Here is a 22,291-nt window from a genome sequence, read left to right on the forward strand (position 1 = left end):
CTAATCATTTTGAAAGCAACATATTATTTTATCATGTATATAGAACTTCTAATGTGCTTGACAACCTTTATACTGTCCGCCCTCACGGCAATCCTGTGAGGTAGGTCATCAATATTTCCATCTTTTACAAAGCAGAAATTGAGGCTGAGAGATGGCAACTTTGCAATGGCCACCTAAGTTCATCCAGGCATAGATAGGCACTATTGTCTTAATTTAACCAGTAAAGGTGCTACACTACTCACCAGCAGATTTACGAGTAAATAAGTATCCCAGACTACTGAGCCTACTGAAAACATCTACCAGCAAGATAATGCAGGTCTGGGTGGGGTATGAATAATAATAATAATAAAATTATTATTTTAAAAGATACCCTGGAATAGTTACCTGAAAGTATTACTGTGGCAATTCTTTCATGTGTGGACTGAAAACTATGAAGTGGGCAAAGAGTAACGCATAACTTCTCAACAATATTCCTCACCATGTCTGGACAAGAGGTATTTCTCCTCTACAAGCATGCAGATAGGTGTAATAGTTTGGGGACACATATATTTGTAAAAAAATAAGAGCTCTAGTCTCCCATTTCTAGCAGCAAGCTAGGTTGCTAACCCATAAGTAGATCTGATTACAAATAAGCAGCAAGCTTTACAAGGCAGGGTAGAATCCATTTTTTAAAGAAATCTAGGGCGATCCAGAAAAATGACAAGCTTAACGTGTATCCCAAGTAAATTGGTGTAATGCCTGATTAAAGACAGTTGTTAAACATAAAGAAGAAAAAGTCTTGCTGAGAAAGAAGAAGCATGACTTATGCAAAGCAATATCATCACAATAACTTAAGTCTAACCACTCGGTGGCTACTTATGTTCTGTTTTGCTGCTTTGTATTTCCTGAAAAGTCTTTAAGACACAGCCACCACCATCATTGTACCTTCTTTTACAAATGGTCATACATTAGTGGCCTTCATTAGTTCAGGTCAAGACTGCTTTGTTCAAAAATGACTGCATTTCTGTGCTAAATGCTGAGAAATGGGCTTCTTTCCCCCCAGTGCTTAACACAGAAATGCAGCAAGCTACTAATGGAGGAAGAGAGCAATCCTAGAGATCTGCTGCATCCTAAACTGCTCATCCCAGCAGATCTTTACATAGGACTGCCCCCTTAGATAGCATTCTTTAGGAGCACTTTTGTTTCTGGCTAATAAATTAGTTATACACTCTGAGTGCCTATTTCTTCAGAATAATTGAATAGGCATTATTTTCAGGTACATATTTTAAAAGGGGATATATTGAAAAACTGCTATACAGTGGTACCTTGGGTTAAGTACTTAATTCATTCCAGAGGTCTGTTCTTAACCTGAAACTGTTCTTAACCTGAAGCACCACTTTACCTAATGGGGGCTCCCGCTGCCACCGCGCCGCTGGAGCCCAATTTCTGTTCTCATCCTGAAGCAAAGTTCTTAACCCAAGGTAATATTTCTGGGTCAGCGGAGTCTGTAACCTGAAGCGTATGTAACCTGAAGCGTATGTAACCCGAGGTACCACTGCAGCTATTATGAGAGATTTAAAAGTATCTTAAAATTCTTTAATTTTTTATATTTGAATGTTTTCAATAACAAATCTTTAAGCCTTGCTGAGAAGCTTCCTCTCACAATCTTAACTGATGCCCCAATTTATTCAAAGCAATGTTAAATAATATTGAACATGCTAGTATAGGAGACAGGCAAACAGAAATATTATTTGAGAGCCTTAGGAGTACAACACCTGATTTGGCATGTTAATATCATCTACAGAAGTTCCCTCATGATATTGTTACAGATATGAAGTAACAGAGTCTATTAATGAATAGAATAAATTAATAAATGGTAGGATTTTGATTATTTGGGATATGAAGGGAAAATACAAGCTGCACAGGAATTCCTGGGCTAGTCTATGCAAAATGACCTGGCCAAGCTTGGACCATTAAGAAACAATACAGAGCTATTGGGGGACATTGGCATTGCAAGAGAACTGTCCTCCCCCCGCCCCCTGCTCTTAGGTATGAACAGAAGCAGGAGACTGGAAACATTGTCAGGGTAACTGTGTGTTATGTCACTGGATGAGTTTGGGCCCTTTGGCATGCGGCTTGGGATAGCTGAAAAAAGGTCAGACACATCTGGCTGCCTGAAAGTAGGCTGGGAAAGATGGCTTGGACTCCAGTGCTGCACTGCTGTGGGGAACAAGCCCCTCTTGAGATGACCATGCTGTAAAATCTCTACTTCCCTTATGTAGACTAAAGGTGTACATATGTGTCATTAAACCATATTTCTAAAGACAAGAGAGTCTCTGATGCATCTTGATTCTCAGAGGAACACAGACCCTGGGTGAGTGCCTGGAACCCCATGGAATCTTGCCAGAACTTGGCAGAGATTGGGATTGGCATCCAACTTTTTAAACAATATGTAGTACAGCAACGTAAGAAATAATTTATACCTTAGTGTGACAACCTGGATCTATTTGGTGGGCCAGACCTAGGTCACTTCTGAGAGGTGGATAGGGCCACCCACCTATCAATCACCTGATGCCATATGATGTCAAGTGAATCAACTTCAAAGAAAGTATTTTGAGTATGTTCTGTGTTCCTGATTCTTCAGTTCTTGATTTGCCCCTGCAGCTTGAATTCAACAATCCCTGTCAAAAGCAAGACTTAGAGCTTACATTCAGTACTGACTGTAAGATCTGCTTTCAGAAGAGACTGGTTCTATTGATGAGCTCACAAATAAATACAATCCTAGGGGGTTTGCTGAAAGCAAGCCCTGCTTTCAGAGGAACAATAGGGAGTATTTTCTAAGGCTCCTGATTATTCCACTGCAGCCAAAGTGTTACTTACTCCAAACCAATGGATGGAGAGATATTCTATAATTTCAGGGAGAAGGTCGTATTTAAAGGTGAATCAACTATTGATGACGACAGACTACTCTAGCTTGTAACTACCAGAAGCAGTGCATTCAGATTTGTCAGACCCCCTCCCTAGTAAACTTCAAGCACTTGACAAAGACCTTGCCATTTCAGAAGGCATTTTAAGGTAATTTTCTGCCTTTATTGTGAATTTTAATTGTTCTTATTCACAGTATAGTTTATTTAACATTTTATGTACACCACTTGGAAATTCTAAATATTAAGCGGTATATAAAAATCTAAAATAAATAATAAAGACTTCCAAGAAGAAAAGAGTCACAACAAAATGACTATAGATAATCTGGTACAAATTGAGTCAATATTCAAACTACCTCTTAGTTTGACAGATTTATTCAATCTCATATTAAAAGCCTCTCCACAAATATAGGATAATATATACTGATAAATTTGGCAAGGAATATAGAGTAGAATTCCCATCTTTGGGACTTCAGATAATTCAGCTAATCTCAGAGAAAAACCATATGGATCCATGCTGTTAAACTATTCTCTATTTCATTGGTATGACTTTTTATACAATTTGTATTAGATTTTCTTTTCTTATGGATGTGTATGACTGTGATATATTTGTTGCTTGATCAATAACAAAAAGGATGAGGTTTCGAAAAACTCTCTGAGATACCATCAAGCAGTTAACTGGGTTTCTGTAGTATAGATCACTGCATCCAGGGGCATTCAAGCAGAAGACAGCCTGATCATAGGCTGACACGCTCCAGCTAATTAAGTAGTCATCGTTGATCAATCTGCCAGAAGTCAATATTCTCAACTATTCTTAAGCATCCAAAGAAATCAGTATAGCTACCAAAAGAGCTTAATACAATGAATAAAGCATATGTAAAAATACAGATCATTTAAGTCAGTAGGAGGAAGCAGTGCAGAAATAAAGTTTTTAAACATATAGTAAACAACTATTAAATGTGGCAAAATAATAATATTTTCCAAAAACATTAACACAGGTTTTAGTTTTGTGATGTATTTAAATGCCCTCTATGGTTCAAAGCAATGCTTCAACATTATATCATTAGATCACATAAGATCTAGTCTGCCTCTGATGTGAAACCCCAAATGTAGCCTGAAAGATAATCCAAGTGGTGCCACATTTCACTCAGAGTACTCCAAAGCTATCAATAATCAGTTCAGAAAAAATAAGAAAAAAAGCAAATATAATACTAGTTGAAGCTAAGTGGTGCAACGGATGGTAAAGGTCATGTTCCAGGGATGCTCATGTACCACAAAGCATGCAATAGATACCGTGTGTATGTCTTGGGGATGTGTAGTGGCACAGATGTTGCATACAGATGTGGGTATGTCTTCATATTGGGAGTTGTATAGGAAGGCACATCTTTCCTTCCAAGAGTGCATCCCATGAATTGCATTGAAAAGTGCATCTTTGTGCAGGTCTTTGTGCACATATATGTATGTCCCAGTGTAGGGATGCGGAACTTCAGGTCTGGAGATCAAATGTAGCCTTGCAGCCCTTAGGCCTCTATCTAGGCCATGCCATACCATGTCCCTTCTCTCTAAGCAGTCTACCATTAGGAGTTAATTTGAGAAAAATCTTAAATTCCAAGAAGAATGTGAAGAAATAATAAAGCTAAGAAGGTCTATAAGCACATTCAAAGTGCATTTCCTTCACTACTGAGTAACCACAGGTTGTAGCTTAGGAGTCACAAGTTGGGTGCACTTGTTAGCACCTCTTATTGTGTCCACAAGGGGTCTCAGTAAATATCCCCTCAAAAATGCATAATTCATGATAGACATTTTGCCCTCCCTGCTCAGTTCTGTTTAGTCTCTCTCCTACAATGTTCCAGCTTAGTGTCTCCGACATTGAACATGCACCTGTAAACATGTCCACATTTTATTAGATGCAAAGATTAGATACCCTCCCTCCCTTCTGTTCTTAACCTATTTCCCACTGATAGACGGGCATGCCTGCACCATTTTGTGTTAATCTCTCTTTTTTAGATGTGGCAGTTACGTTGTGTTATGCGTGCCCCCATTTTGAATTATACCACATACACACCATGGCAGCCATTTTGTGACTTGCAGCATGACACACTCAAAATTCCAAACATGTCCACTGGCCCATAAAGGTTAGCAACCCCTGCTATAGCTGAAAGTCCTGGTGCTTTTCTTTTTAGAAATTACCCACTGTCTACCAATCAAAGCAGCACATTTGCCAGGTCTGCCAACAGGAAGGCCAGCATTACCCAGGGGCTAAAATGCATGTGAGAACCAAGTAAAAATGACTGAACTGTTGTTGTTTTTTAAAAAAGCCAAATTCTCTTATTTAAACTCAACAGGAGAAATTCAGCATAGTGATATGGCAGCCGTTTCAGCTTGCCAGATTTCAGTCAGCTTACCAGATGGAAAGATCCACTCCCTCCCCCTACACATAGTGCTCTAGGGGTTCTCTGGCCACACACAACCTCAAGACAATTTAGGGCAGACCACGGGGGTGGGGAAGAGAAGGGGGAAGCCACACTGCACTAGCAGAAGTACTTGTGTGGTCTTCTGCTGCCAGGACTTGTTAGCTGAATCTGGTCCAATTGTTTTAGCCACAGTGCACCCAAAAAATGTATTAGTACCCCGCCTATTGTTTGTAAACCTTCCCCCCTCCCTTTTCTTTTTCGGCTGTATTGGATACTTCATTTTCTATATTGGCATGAATCTGCAAGAAAATTATATTCATGGGAAGACAATTCCCATGTGTATCATTTAAAATTTTTGTAGCTCAAGATTAAAACTATTTCTTTTTCCAAAAGCAGCATTTCCAGAATTATTCATCTTTTTTTTTTTTTAATTTGCGCTGGTGTTTCTGTCTTGCAGCTGATTAAAGAGCCAACTTCTTCCTTTAACATACTTTGACGTATCTTCCTATTGCCAGATATAGCAGTATCTATTATAGACATGGTTAATAAGGTAAGCTTCTCTCAGAGTGATTTCACTCTTTAAAATGGGAGCTTTTTAATAATGATGGAATTTTTTTTAAAAAAACTGGAATTAATGTGCACTGCATATAATGTGTTGTAAAACAGGCAGCGCATCATTATCACCTCCTACTCAGAGCCATTTTAACTATAATCTCAGTATTTGGGTAGCTCAGCTAATTAACAACCTGGTATTACTGTAAAGATGAGATTGTCATGTTATTTGAAGTGCTTTTTAACATCCTCTTTGAGCACTAGCTACTAAATTTGTTAACAGTCGGCACTATTTTAAGGGGAGCAAATTATATAATTTTTCTGAGACTAGAAAATGAAAAGAAATATCTAATTTGATTAAAAATTAAAATTTACATTTTAATAAAGTTTCTGATTTTTAAAAACACCTCCTTGCAGTTGCGTTTGCATTCATTAACCCAGGAGTATCCATGCTCCATGACTGTAATTCTTAATAATGCTAATCACAAATGAAGAGCTTGATTTGACTTGACTAATATTCAAAGCATTATTTTGAAGGAATTCTTGTATTGCCTGGCATCTGTTTTAATTGCATGCATGCTCTACCAATGATGAGATTTTGCAGATAAGTGTTCCAACAGTTATGCTACAGATGCTTCAAACTTTCAGTATGTGCCATTGATCAGACAGGCCAAGCAACATTTTATTACATTTCTATTCTATCTTTCCTCCAAGTGAACATGATTATCACCATCCATATTACAGTGCCACAACACCTCTTTACGAATTACGTATTTATTAAATTTATATGCCGCCCTTCATCAAGAGACTACAGGGCAGTTTACAAATTAGAACACATAAGTAAAAAGACAATAACCCCACCTTCACTTAAAAGGCCATAGATTGATTAACAGTTGTCTGAAATCCTAGAAAACTTTTGCCAGACAATGAAGACAATACTGAAGTAGGTGGACCAATAGCCTGACACAACTTCCTGTGTTCCTAAGCTGCATTCATCCGCTTAGTTCTGGTAAACTAGCACAAGCATTTACTACTGCAGGTTCCAAGAACAGATATGGGTCCTGGAAGAATACCCTTTATCCAGAGGCAGCAGGGATGTCTCGTGTGAGTGGTGACTTTGGCAACAGGTTCTGTGGGCAATCTGCTTTTGGGGTACGTATGGACATTGCTTGGTCTGTCACTCCCATTGCCTTCTCAACCCATTACTTCTGTAAAACTAGCATAAACATATGTGGATCTTGAGTATTAACTTTAATTAACTCCATAAAGAAGGGAAAATAATTCATAGTGAGAATAAGCTCAAACAAATGCAGAATAGATTTTACACAGCTAATTCAAATGACATACGGTAATACAAGATTCTACATCAAAAAGGCAAAAGAAAAATAATGGGAGGCCTGTCCTTTAAATTCAGAGTTTCTGCTTTAAGTGACTGAATTTTAGAGTGAGTTCTAAGTTTCACAGTTTCTTTGTCTTACAAAGAGCTGCTTGAATTTCAAAACCATTTTGACAGTGAACTCTAAGGCCACTAGCCTTTTCTATTTCAAATCTTTAAAATCTGTAGAAAACTTGCAATATGTATATATAGTACAATGTTATTCCAAATACTCAGTGGTCAAAACATTTGGGGGTAGGAGTGGGAATCAGGCATGAATAAATTGGACAAAATTTAAAATTTACAAGGGTTGCTGTTGACCTAAGGCTGTGATGGTGCCAAACTGGTTTCTGTGACTACAGAGTTTCAGACAATGGATGTTTGGATAATGAGTATTCTATTATATTTATTTCTACAAAGTCTCCATCCTTTTGCTGACTGACACATAGAAAGAAGTCAGAGAGTGAAAAACTAATATTACTATTACCTGTATTGTATGTCTGGTAGATAAATGTATGTGGTCCATCCAGCAGCACAAAACTCAATTTTAAATATTCTTCGAATATCTATGTTTATTTTTAGTCCATTGAACTGAACTTTGAGGAGTAAGGCCTTTGACTATGTTGTGATAATAGACACAGCTTTCTCAGTACTCCTTTTTCTGTGAAATACCTCATGCTTCTAGAATCATCTCAATGGAAAAGAATTAATGAATTGGTGTCCAATTAGTATTCTGTGTTTGAGCAGTTTATAAAGATAATGGGATTTTCACATCTTTTTCCTCAAATAAGGTGGAAAGGAAACCAAACCCCCACTTTTCTTTAGATACTGTGAAATGAGAAGTGAATTCTGATTATAAGCACTGACCTACAAAACCCAGGGTATTAAATATTGAACAGACAGTAGCTGATTTGTACATATCAGTGAGCTGATTTGTCAAAGCCAACAATACAAAAAAGTAGTGACAATATAAAATATTTTTATCAGGCAAGTAATTTGATTAAAAGGAAACACTGAGAAATATATCTTCATCTCCTGAGACCTACAGAAGACACTTAAAACACTCTACTCAAATGTCCTGGTCAATCTGTCACCAATTATCATAATAAGAGCCCAGTCCAAGGTTTTACTGCATAATAGCAGTGTTTCACAAGAACTGACAGCAGCATCCTTTGGTACATGCACTCCTGAGGCCCTGCACAGTGGCCCTGCACATGCTAATGACTTCCAGGTAGCAAGTGGTGTAGAATCAGGCCCTGATGCATACCCTCCAACACTCCCCAGATGAAAATAAGTGCATTTCTCACTACACCCCCCCACAGCTGACCCTCCTCAAACCCCCCACATTTTTGTCCTACCTCCTCCATGCAGAGCATTTTCTATCAGAAAAAGGAAACCAAAAAGGAAACCTACCATTACACACACACAGCACACACCACACCCCCCTTCACTGTCCTGAGAAAACCTCTTATTCCCAATTTTAATTTATTTTATTCTTTGTTAGACTTACAAAAATAAAAAGCACACTCTCCAGCAACCGCTACAAATTGTCCAAGGGAGGAGGCCAGCAGCAATAGGATGCTCTCTCACAGCAGTTACTGCAGCTGTCGTTGTTGCTCAGGTCAAGCACTGGCTCACCCTTCTCCCCGAGCTTCGAGCTGGTGGTGCTGGTGAGGGACATAGGTACATCCCAGGATCAAATCAGAAGCCATAATGTTCATAATTCCGGAACTGTCCCTGGAAATCGGGACACTTGGAGGGTATGCTAATTTAGATACAGCAAACCAAAAGTGAAAGTACATCTTAGGTTCAGAGAGAATGAGACAAGTAGGCAGAGCAAAGGCAGCAGAGCCATTTCCTCCAAAGCCAAGCTAAATTTCCCCCAATGGAAACACTTGTGCTTGTTATGGAAGTAGTGTACGGAAACTATGCAAATAATTGCACATTAGTGTTTCCAAACTGGAGGGTGGGAGGAAATATATGCCCACCTATCCACAGTATGTTAAACGAAAAAAACTGTAAAACTTTAATAGCTTGCTTAACAAGAGGATAGAATTATCAAGGTTTATAATCTTTCTGGGAGTAAGGATTGTATAAATGTGGCTCGACATGGTGGAACTAGAGTTTTTAGACACTGTGAATCAATAGTCGTAGCTCTCGTTTCAAGAAACAAAAGCAAGGAGTTCTTTGGATAAAATGGGGGTTAGCAGGTAGCTATTATAGAGCATAGCTCAGTTGACAGAACTTGAGATTGTGGGCTCTATTAATCTCAGGGTTGTGGGTTTGAACACCCTTGGTCAAAAGATTCCTGCATTGAAGGGGGTTCAACTAGATGACCCATAGGGTCCCCTTCCAACTCTAAGATTCTATGATTCTATGATATTTATTTATTTATTTATTTAATTATTCCTTCACTTAGGATATTAATTATCATAGAATCATACAATCATAGAATATTTTAGTTGAAAGAGACCCAAGGGTCCTGTAGTCCAACCCCTGCAATGCAGGAATCTCAGCTAAAGCATCTGACAGATGACCATACTTAAATGATTTTATAAAGTCTGCCCCTAAAGCAGAGCACAGGAAAAGACAAAAAGCAGACCAAATTTTAAAAAAACCAAACCCAATAAAGGCCTCAGACTGTGCTAAATAATGATTTATTGATCCGTGTAAATTGCACCTTACATTTTTTGATAAAAAAGAGAGAGAGAAAAAACAAGGACAAAGCCAGGGCAGCTTACTCAGAATTAGTCATTATTAATAATTATTTTTGGGTACTAGTTTGAGGATTCATTACTGCTCCTGTTGTTCTCTTCAAGGAACAGCATCAGCTCAAAACCTAATTCCCTAATAAAGAGTTGAAAGCATCTGCTTTGGGTTCCACCTACCCACCCAATGATTTTCTGCTGCTGGTTCTGTTTGTTCTTTTTCAACATGGGAGAAAGCGAGAGTAGCATTACAATTGTTACCATCAAGGTTCAAAAATTAAAAAGCTCATCATGTATTATTACCCAATTTCTTTTGTTGGGGTGATACCCAATGTTGCTCACATTCAGCCTAAACTCATTGAAATAAATTTAGTTAAGTTTCTAAAATCCAATGACTCTACTCTTAGTATGACAGTTTGATGTCACCATATATTTATAAAATACAACTTTTTTAAAAAAGCTCTGTAAGAATGCAAACCAACTAACTTACCTTTCCTGAAGCTAATAAAAACACATTGCAGTGAATTTCTAAAAGTCTACATGCAAGTCTACTTGAGAGCATTGAACCTCATACCACAAATCTGTACCCCCTAATACCAGCTTGTGTGCACATTAGCCATGGTGAGGGAAAGACAACCTGTACATTCTCAGAAACCAATTTATTTGGCATTACTGTTCTTGTTTCTATTTTAAGATCTGATATCTCTGGCAAAAATTAAGCCCAGAGAAAACACACATGCCTCAGCAGATTAAAAGGATGTTGCAATGGAGAAGATAAAATGGTGTTCCTGTCAAGCAGATTATGAAGGCAGCACCGGCTAAACTCTGCACAAGAGAACACAATTTCACTAGAATTACTCTGATGTTAAGAAGTAAAATAATTATCAGTGTGTGAATTTTGCATCAGTGTGTGAATTTTGCCCCAAACCTAAGGGGTAATTGAGGGGAGGAACACTAAACAGAACACAAAGATGAGAGAGTCCACAGAGAAAACAATAAAGAACACAGGGGTGGGAGCAGAATAGGCATATAGTAACAGAAGGAAGCCAATGGGTTAAGAAAACATAGCAGGAGAGAAGACAATAAAGCACTTACAAACACAAGAGAAAATTCTACTGACATAACTCCTAGGAAATTCAGGCAAACCCAGCCTAACCAAACCTTAGAGAGGGTTGGTTCAGAGAATAGGGTGGCTTCTCCCTTGGGAAAGGAGGCAGAAGACTGATGATGACCCTGCCTAATCCACACAGAAAGAGATGCAATTCCATGTTTTAGGAATGCCTGCAAAATAATCGGGCAAATATGAAATAAAGAAATTCCTGTCCACTAAGATAAATTATTGAGTCTCTGTTATATGTCTGAGCTTAGTCTTAAATCACATTTGTATTTATTTTTATTTTAAAATTGTAATTAAAAAGTTAGTACTTAAAATGCTTGTAAATGTAAGCTGCAAATATACATCTATAGCATTTGGAAGCAAGCAACTGCCATTAGAATGAAGCATTTCCTTTACATTGAATTCATGCAATGAAACATTCAAGAAAGGAAGGTTTGTGGGTTTAACAATGCAGGCAGGAGGACTTTTTGAATTACATGTCTGAAGCTGTTTTCTCCTAAAACCAGATTTCAGTGCTCATAAAAAGAACAAGATAAAGAGACGGAATGTTTTTATTTCTGTGTCTTACATTATAGCTTCTAAATGTCAAAATGTGATGGTGGTAAAATAAAAGGGGGGAGGGAATCCCTAAATCCTCAGAACAAGTCTTAAAGTATGGACAGCTGTAATAATGGAGAGGTTTACCAGTGTTTGTCAAGTGGTCTAAGACCATCATGTTATGCCAAATAGAATTTGTATTATTAAAGTTTACAACCAAATTTGTGTATGCAGTTAAAACCTTGCTCCCCTCAGACAAGTATGCCAATGTGCTTAAGCAACTGTTATTGCAAGTGGTAAGGACAACCAAGTGTATATAGATCTTAAAACCTATCTACTGGGGGATGTACAGCCTTCTAGAAATTTGAAGGATGCATGACATAAAAAAAAAAATCCTACCCACAGAAAATTAGTCTATCGGGAAGAAGTTTAGGCTTAGAGCCCTTTTCCCTGCTTTGCTTCCTTTCCACAGGTAAGGAATTTGGCGGAGGAGATTTCAGTCCTTTCATCCTGTGCCAATAAAAGTTAAACTATTGAACTTCTTACATTCTTACTTTGAATATTTGCTTCTATTCAAAAATCTACAAATTTGTAGGATAAAAATCTATAAATTAATGGCACTAGAACCTTGCCAACTGGAAATCCGGTTCAGAGCTTCTCTAGGTTATCAATGATTTGATAAAGTAAATTTTTGCAAGCTTGAGAGCTAAAGAGATAACTTTCAGCAAATAAACAAATGTGAATTTTTAGGATACTTACCTGTGCCCTGCATCAAATTCTATATTTGTGCAGTGTGATTATTAAATGCAACTATGTGGGTTTAATGTTTAGATATTGGGCACAGTCCACCAGACGCCTTTCCTGTGAAAGCCACAGAGACATGATTGATGTGTTAGTCAACTGAATATTTTGAATACTTGTGCAACTTACTTCTTAACAAGTCCAGATATTTTCAATGGCCTTGCACAGGAAAAGTTGTGTGTAGACTGTCCCAACTGTCTAGCATCTTTTTCTTTTTAAAAACTTGGCCAGGCCCTGAAGCAATGCACTGCTAGTTTTGCGTGCCCTCAGGACTTTGGACTTTTATTTCAATGCTGCATCAAATGCCCACTCATTTTGCAGGGCTTTGCAAAAGTGGTGATATGATGGTTTTTGAGAGCAGACAAATTATAAGTGGTTTGCCATTAAAGATGAGACAGCAGGGGGCTTCTTTTTTCCTCAGATGACTTTGTAGGTAAGCTGGTGCTTACCTACAAAGCTCTACAGGGCCTGGGATACCTGTTCTGGTCCATTTCCAACCATTGTTAGAGCAAGTTCCTCACTGGAGCTCTCCAGGGTGCTGAATCAAGTCAGCAATACCAAGGAAGCCTCTTAAGAAAGCTCTCCTAAGACCTTGTTATTCTGATGTTAGGATTCAAGACTGCCTTAATAAGACTAGAGAACTGGGCAAAAACTAACAAAATGAATTTCAACAGGGACAAATGTAAATTCTACACTTAGGCAACAAACCACCAGCTGCGCCTGGGGGACACCTGGCTTGCCAGTAGTACATGTGAAAAGGATACAGGTGTTTGGTAGCCCACAATCTTAACATGAATAAAGAATGTGAGGCAATAGCAAAAAAGCTAACACTATTCTAGGCTGTCTCAACAGAAGTATAGTGTCCACGTTATGGGAAATAACAGTACCACTCTATTCTGCCTTGCTCAGACCATATCCTGAATACTGTTTCCAGTTCTGGGCACCACAGTTTAAGAAGGATATTAACAAGCTGGAATATGTGCAGAGGAGGGCGACCAAGATAATCAAGGGTCTGAAAACCAAGCAGTATGAAGGACGGTTGAGGAAGCTGGATGTGTTTAGCCTGGGAAAGAGGAGACTGAGAACAGATATGATAGCCGTCTTCAAACATCTAAAGGGCTGTTTGAAAGTAGGACCAAACTAATGGTTTCAAGTTACAAGAAAGGAAATTTCTGATGGTAAGCGCAGTTTGACAGACTCCATCAGGAGGTAGTGGGCTGTCCTTTGTTGGAGGTTTTTAAGCAGAGGTGGGATGGCTATCCGTCCTGGATGCTTTAGCTGAAATTCCTGCATTGTGGGGTGTTTCATGGGCATCCAGTGCTGAGTTCAGCAGGCCACATGCTGCAGTCTTCTCAGTCCCAACATTGGGACCAGTTGCTCCTCTGCACTGGCTATGTACACTGCAGTCCTCTACCCCTGGTGGTTCCTAGGTGTCGGCAGCTATGGTTTTCCCAAAGCACCTGTTGCCCTCACTTCCTCCTGCTGTCTGGTATCACAGCAGCTTACCGGCATGACCCACATGCTCCTCCACTGTCCGGGCAATGCTCTCCTTATTTCCCTCCATTGCCATTGACTCTGTCAGTCTCTAAGGTTCCCTTCCCATGCAGCTCTTGTGTCAAACCAATGCCCACCCTGGAAAGCTATGGCAACCATGAGTACCTGCTACATCTCCTCTTTTATAGCCCTAAGTTGACTGTCAGAGAATCACCACTTGGGTCCTGGCTCCATTGGTTTCAGGTGCTGGCCTGGCTCTTAACTGGCTTCAGGTGGTGAGTCACTTGCTCTCAATTTTACACTCCTTCATATCTGCTGCCCCAGCCATTCTGTATTTGTAATCCTCCTCCTGGCCATTGGAGACAGCAGGGGCATATGGTCATGTTCCTCCAGGGTCCTAGCCCCTCCTTGCTGGTACTTCATGCTGCCTTCCTGCTCTCCTGTTGGCCCTTCATCCACAGCTCCTCTGATGCCTCTCCATGTTCCACGGGGGTGCTGAGGCCTCTTGACCCGTGTCCCAATGACCCCCAGTAGCCACTGGTGCTCTCTTCCAGGTCACCCTCATCCTGCCAGTCCTGGTGCCCCCTCTACTCCATAACACAGAGGGTTGGACTCGATGACCCTCCCAGTCCCTTCCAATTCTAAAATTCTATAATTCTAAGAAATAAATATGTAATTAAATAATGATTTTTTTCTCCTAAATATAATTCAGTTTGCATTTATAACTTAATTTTTTGACAATAGCAATATATGGTATGATGTCTAATATATAATGGTCAATAATTCAAGAGCAAATTGATGTCTTAAAAAAGCTTCTCATATTAAGATTTTAAAACCTAGCCTGTTTCCAAAAGTAAATATATGTATCAGTATATATGCCAGCATTTCAGTTCCTACCTAGTTTGCATGGTAAAGTATTTTCTAAAGTTGTATAAATTATTTAATTATTTACAATATTTATGTTATGCTCTCTGAGCATCATATAAAAAGATATTGAAACAAATAATTAACATTGCCATTTAATAGACAAAATTAAAAACTGAAGATATGTAAACTGTCTAAAAGAAGAAATGATAAGAAAAGGAAAATAATATTTTATATGTGGTAATGAACAGAATGGCCATTTCATTTGAAATGATTCATTTTTATTCTGTCTATGCCAATTCCCCATTAAACCTGATTAACCAAAAAGACACACACTTAAGATAGAATACAAAACACACTTGCATGTGTGTTTTACAAGCAACCCCTAACATGTACTTCTTTGAGACACCACATTATTTGAATGAACGCATTATTCAATATCATTTGAAATAAATGCATAGTTTGAATTTTATATTTGCCAATAGTGACACCTGCTGGAAAGCCCTGGAATCATGTTTTCAGCATTTTTATGTTTTTATGCTTCATGGGTAGAACCAATCAGCAGCATCTGGTCAAGGTGTGGTCTCAGTGTTTACCTGTTTTATACCTACATTTTAATAATTGTTCTATTATATTTGCTAGCTTATTACTGATGCCAGCTGCCTGGACTCCTGTAGGACAAAGGGTGGGGATACAAAAACAAATAATTAATAAAACCTATGTCTGTCATAAAACAAATCTATTGATCAGTGCTTGTGCTTAGTTTTACTGACTGCTTACAGAGTGCCAGGACTCTCAACTGGCAGTTGGCCACTTTCATAAACAATGGGTCTGCCAAGGTTCCCTGGGCAACTTTGATACCATCATAGATAAATACTTTGAGACTTTTTTTGAGACAAAAAAGTGCAACTAATAATAATTATAAACTCAAGAATCGACCACTGTAATGCACTGTATGTGGGTCTACCCTTATGCCTGGTGTGGAAACTGCAGCTAGTGCAAAAAGTCAGTGCTAGGATGTTAAGAGAGATTCAGATTTAGACTTATTACACCAGTGCAGAGAGATCTGCATGCACTAGCTGTGTTAGCTACCAAGCCTTCACATTTAAAGAAGTTGGGACCCAGATAACTAACAGGCCACTTCCTCTGGTTCAGACTAAGTCAATCTGCTGGTTGTTCCACAAAGCTTGTGCAAATAAAAAAAAAAGCAAGATAAGAAAGTATAAAGAAAAACTAAAACACAAACTTAAGAACAGCCAAAAACAATAAAAATCAACAACATAGACATTAAGGAACAGACATAGACATTAAGGAACTAAAACAATCACAGTTTATTTATAATATGTTTATACCACTTACAAATCTCTAAGCAGTTTACATGCAAACAATAAAACATTAGTAATATTTCATAAGAATTAGATAAAAAACAAGATTATAAACAAAACTATCACAAATAAAACTGAGTAGTGTACAAAACAGAAAATTAAAAAGTCAGAGTCTAAGAATTATTACTTTATTTATTTATTAAATTTAAATAATTAAAGCCATTCCCTCCCATTGTGCTCAGAATCTGGTAATCCAAGGTATACAGTTTCTGAACATGAGGTTTCATTTTTAAGTATCATAGCTAATAGCCAATTATTGTCTTGTGGTCCAAGAACTCATCCATCCCTTTATGATATGAATATGATAAAGATGATATTTTGATGCTCCTTTTATTCTTCATTCATTGAAGTACAGCTGTCTTTCACCATTGGCTGCCTTTGGGATGTCACAAAGCTTTGCTTGGAGCCAAGCTTCAGTATCAGATCTCTTTGCACTGGGAAATACAAAATATTGGTTTGCAGGGGGCGGGGAAAGAAATGGAAAAGAATGCCACATGGGCGCTTCCTGTCCTCTCCCCATTTATGATCTGTAACACTAGAAGCCACTCAAAGCACAGCTACTGTGAAAGAATGGAAATACATTTGAGCTATGAGAAAACTGCACCCAAGTCTGAAGGTCAAGAAAGCAGAAGGGCCTGTGGAGAAAAATTATGAATGGCCTATGAATGGGGTTGCTGTGTACTATTGGAGGTAGGAGGAGACACAGACTGATGAGTGCTGGTGATCAGGAGAGAAGAGATGAATTAAATACTGGTTTGAAAAACCCTAGCATCCCCCCCCCCCGCACTTAGCAAAGAATAACAAAAAATACTGGACTGGAAGTATAGCTAGGGATATTGTTTTATAAACATCATGATAATTAAGTCCTCATTTTAAAAACTGAAATACTGCAGATAATTCTTAACGTAGAGGAGATGCTAAAATTTTACAGGAGATAGTATGTTATTTATATATGAGTGGGTGCTATGCATTGGCTATCTTTCATAATGTTTTAATGCAGGAAGTTCTATGAGACATATGGATCCTATGCAAATAAATGCCCTTTGATTTCAAATGACATTTTGCATACTAAGGAGTCTATTTTCTCATCAGTGCAGAAGTGATTTATGCACATAAGTCCCATGAACATTAATGGGACTCTCCCACGTAAATCCCCTGCACAGAGATAGAACCTTAGGATTTACATTGAAATGGGTCCTTTAGAGCCATTTACAATGTCACCCTTTTGCCAGGATTTTATGTATTAACAATACTAAGCAATACGTAGCAAATCTTAACGTGCAAAATCCCAGCCATCTCCTCCCCCAAAAGGCACAACAATAGTTGAAAAAGACCAATATTTTATCCCAAATTTATTCCCTTTAAATTAGGATCTTGATTGAAAATTTACTTCTTCTTTTTTAATATTTATGACAATTTTACTTGATAGCATTAGTTTTTTATTAATCACAATATGCCATGGATGGTCTTATGTACATAACTTCTTAACATTCCTTAGGTTCTCCAGGAAATAACATTGACTTCTAGCATATGGGACACCTTGAAAATAGGTGCATAGTAATGAACAAGCATGCTTTCCATGGACTTGCCCCCAAATCTAGCACCACCTATATTTCTGTAAGAGCTTACAGTATTATTAATGAGGGTTCTCAGACATACGTTCTCCTTCTGCTCAGTTCCTCTTTCCAATCATGCTCTTGAAAGTAACTGATATTTTTCATAGGAATCAAAATATTGCATTTAGCAGAGTTCAATGCTAAAATCGATCATCTTCTTACTACCATGGCCTGTCCATGGACAGGTACCTAGAGTCATGGTCACAAGCTAACATTACACCCATGTGTTTGGGAAAGTACTCAAGCTCAGAAAAGCAATTTTTCCCGTTTCTTATATCTGGATGATGAAAGTGTGATATAAGATACAGGATACTTGAAGGGCTGCCATATTCCTCACAAGCCTACCTGCAATTCTTCATTTGAGACCTTCCGCCAGGTCTCCTTTGCCATCCTGAAATTAGTGGTAAGAGAGGAGTCCCTGTTGGCCATGTCATCCCAAGTTTTAAACACCCTACAAAGTGAAGCTCACCTCGGAAGCTTGCCCTGTTGACGTGTTGTTGTTTTTAAAATTTGTCCAGGCATTTCATTGTATTTTGCAAGTCATTTTAGTTTTAAGGTTTACGCCTGCTTGATTTTATTGTTTTATGAGCTGCTGTTAATGGGTGGAATTCAACATTATTCCAGTTGTTCCATCTGTGCAAGCATTCTTGCTTGCCAGAAATGATTATCTCCCCTCTCCTCTCTCTATGTGCTGTTCTGGGGTTCTCCCACCCACCCCTGAGCCAATTACAGTGGGTGCCAGCTAGGGTCTCACACAGGGGAAAGAAATCCTCATTGCTCAAGCAGAAGTCCTTGCTTAGGTTGCTGCTGATGTGACTGGTTAGGTTCTTCGTTTGTCTCTGCTTTTTTGCTTTTTTATTATAATTTTTTAATTGAATGTCCACTGCCCTGGCAGTTTTATGCTGAAGAGTGGCATATAAATTTATTAAATTTATACATAGGTGTATATATATGAAGTAAGAATGTTATTCACTGAAAAGGTCTATGTACAATTGAAGGCAACTGAGGGCAAATAAGTGATAGATTTTTCATTCCCGCCTGAAGTGCACCTTAGGTCAAGCTAGGAAGTTATATCACTGCCAGAAGTACTAAACAACTTCCTCCTAGTATCTTAGCCTTCAACAGGCACTAGCACAATTTCAATTTTCATCTTGTTCAGCAGTAAGAGTTAAAACTTTCTTCAAAAGAAAGAAACAAAGAAAAACAGGATCCTGAAGATACACTGCAAAATATATGGTTGTGCAAGTTCAATAAACCACTGACAGAAAGTAAGTATTCAGCTTTCAGTGCTAATATTCTTATACAAGAAGCCCTGCAGGCAAACAAAAAAAAATCCCCACCCCCACATTAATAATCGTTAAGGTTATGACATAAGACGAAAGAAGCCAGAGAAATCCTAAGGTAAAGCTGACACTGTATCCTCCACTTGGAACCTGGGGAAAAGACAAGACAATGGCAGTCTATGCTTTAGAATTTCAGTCCTTTGTTCATCTGTGTCACAACCTCATGCTACTTACAGTGAGGGGGGGGGAGTATTTGATCCCCTGCTAAATTTGCCCGTTTGCCCCCTGACGAAGGAATGACCAGTCCATAATTTTAATGGTAGGTTTATTGTAGCTGTGAGAGACAAAATAACAACACGAAAACCCCCAGAAACCCAGAAGACAAAAGTCAGAGATTGATGCGCATTATAATGAGTGAAATAAGTATTTCTTATTGTTGGTAATTACAGAGGTCAGACGTTTCTTGTAGGTGGCCACCAGGTTTGCACACATCTCAGGAGGTATTTTGTCTCACTCATCTTTGCAGATCCTCTCCAAGTCAGTAAGATTTCAAGGCTGATGTGTAGCTAATCAAACCTTCAGCTCCCTCCATAGATTTTTGATGGGATTAAGGTCTGGAGACTGGCTAGGCCACTCCAGGACCTTAATGTGCTTCTTCTTGAGCCACTCCTTTGTTGCCTTGGCAGTGTGTTTTGAGTCATTGTCATGCTGGAATACCCATCCTCGACCCATTTTCAATGCCCTGGCTGAGGGAAGGAGGTGCTCACCTCCATTGGACGATACATGGTCCAGTCCATCGTCGCTTCGATGCAGTGAAGGTGTCATGCCCCCTTAGCAGAAAAACACCCCAAACCATAATATGTCCCCCTCCATGTTTGACAGTGGGGGTGGTGTTCTTTGGGTCATAGGCAGCATTCCTCCTCCTCCAAACACGGCGAGTTGAGTTGACGCCAAAGAGCTCGATTTTGGTCTCATCTGGCCACAACGCTTTCACCCAGTTCTCCTCCGGGTCATTCAGATGTGCATTGGCAAACTGAAGATGGGTCTGTACCTGTGCTGTCTTGAGCAAGGGGACCTTGCTGGCTCTGCAAAATCTCAGTCCTTCATGGCGTAATGTGTTACCAACTGTTTTCATGGTGACTATGGTCCCAGCTGCCCTGAGATCATTGACAAGTTCCCCCTGTGTAGTTCTGGGCTGCTTCATCACCGTTCTCATGATCATTGCAACTCCACAAGATGAGATCTTGCATGGAGCCCCAAACCAAGGGAGGTTGACAATTATTTTGTGTTTCTTCCATTTGTGAATTATTGCACCAACTGTTGTCACCTTCTCACCAAGCTGCTTGGCAATAGTCTTGTAGCCCAGTCCAGCCTTGTGCAGGTCTACAATCTTGTTCCTGACATCCTTGGACAACTCTTTGGACTTTGGCTACTTTAGAATCTGCTGGATTGATTGCCTCTGTCTTTTGTACAGGTACTGTAACGAGCTGGGATTACAGGTAAGACCTCTCCCTTACAGCAGGTGCTTCTAATCTCAGCTCATTACATACAGTGAAGATACCAGGTAGCCTGGGATCTGGCTGGTTGATAGGGGATCAAATACTTATTTCACTCATTGTAATGCACATTGATCTCTGACTTTTGTCTTCTGGGTTTCTCGGGGGGGGGGTTCATGTTGTTACTCTGTCTCTCCCAGCTACAATAAACCTACCATTAAAAATATGGACTAGTCATTTCTTCATCAGAGGGCAAACAGGCAGATTTAGCAGGGGATCAAATACTTTCCCCCCTCACTGTAAACAAAATGATTTTTGTGCTTCTACCTTCCATTCCTCCTCTCCCCCTGGTTCTCTGGATGTGTATGTTTCCTAGCCATGGAAGCCAAACCAGGGTTACTGGGAAACAACATCTGGTAAACCTCTGTGTGGGACTACTCTAACACACTCTGTATTTGAATAATTCAGAACAGAGCCATTCAATTCCAAGCAGAAGTGACTCAAACGGAACACTAGTGTCAAAAGATTGCCACTGGCTGCCCATCTGTTCTCAACACAATTAAAAGAGCTGGGTTGACCTCTGAATCCCTAAACGCTCTAGTTCCAGGTTCTCTCAGGAAATGCCTTCAATCCATACACAGATGTCATGAAAGGAGTCCTTGCTCTGAATCCCACCTTTGTTTTAAGGGGAACTGTCTCTCCAGATGTTGCTGAACAACTCCCACCAGACCTATCAAGCATGGTCAGTGAGCAGCAACCTCTGGGCGGTCCAAGGTTCCTTACATCTATTTTAAGGGATCTTAGGGGCGACAAGGAACAGGGTCATTTAGGAAGATTGCAACAGCATTTTCATTCTGACAAGCTTCTTTCATAGTGCTTTATTTGTTGCTGCTCATGATTGTTATGCTGTTTTTTTTCTGTAGCTTTTCTTTAGTTCCCATATTTTAAATACTACTCTCTGTGCACACTCAAAATCTGCTCCGTGTAGCTTTGGATATACTGAATGACTTTTTAGGCATTTTAGTAATGTTAATTGGCCAGCTAGGTTGTACTTAGCTCACCACTTTTAAAAGATACATTCTGAATCTGAATAAAGTTACTAAGGCAGGGCACAGTGTCCCATCTTCCTCTGCTTCTGAATGTATGTGATTATGGCTAAGCATTTATACCTCTGGTCAGCTCATAGGTTCTACATACTGAATAGCTTTAGTTATAAATTTACTGGGTTTGTGTATTAGCCATAGCATGTACTAAGTAGAGCTCGTGTATTTTAGTGTAATCTGTGAGCCAGGAAATCCCTAGTTCAAATCTCACCTCAGCTATAAATACACCAGACAGATTAAAGTAAATTACTGTCTCTCAGAATCAGCTCTTCCACAATTGTACTTCAGCTGCCAGGTACTGACCTTACAGGACTGTTCTAAGAAAGATTGAGATTATGGCCCAATTCGAAGATAGTGCTAAACCACAGTAGAGTGCTACACAAACAACACTGGACAAGCCTCAGGCTCATGTGCTCCCCCTCCCCTCTGAAAGCATGATGAGGTGATTGGATACATCCACTTCCTGCTTAAAATTAACCATAGTTTATCATCACAACTGCACTGAGCCAAGCTGTGGTTAGTATAAACATTTGTTTATAGAAACAAGTCAAGATCAAAGCATGGTTTCTCATCCTGGCTTGTTTCAGTCAGTTGTAATTGAAACTAACCATAGTTACGTAGCTCACATTGGGCAAAATGACAA

The 22,291-nt window shown here is 39.1% G+C and overlaps 1 protein-coding gene across 1 annotated transcript in view; it reads right to left on the reverse strand.

Moving 5' to 3' along the window:
* LOC310763263 (uncharacterized protein) overlaps positions 1–22,291 on the reverse strand; it is a gene marked incomplete at its 3' end in the record, with an annotated part of 435,273 nt that overhangs the window by 349,286 nt on the left and 63,696 nt on the right. The window lies entirely within an intron of this gene.

The sequence above is a fragment of the Podarcis filfolensis genome, assembly GCF_964270895.1.
Source record: "Podarcis filfolensis genome assembly, chromosome: 5".
Classification (NCBI taxonomy): Eukaryota; Metazoa; Chordata; class Lepidosauria; order Squamata; family Lacertidae; genus Podarcis; species Podarcis filfolensis.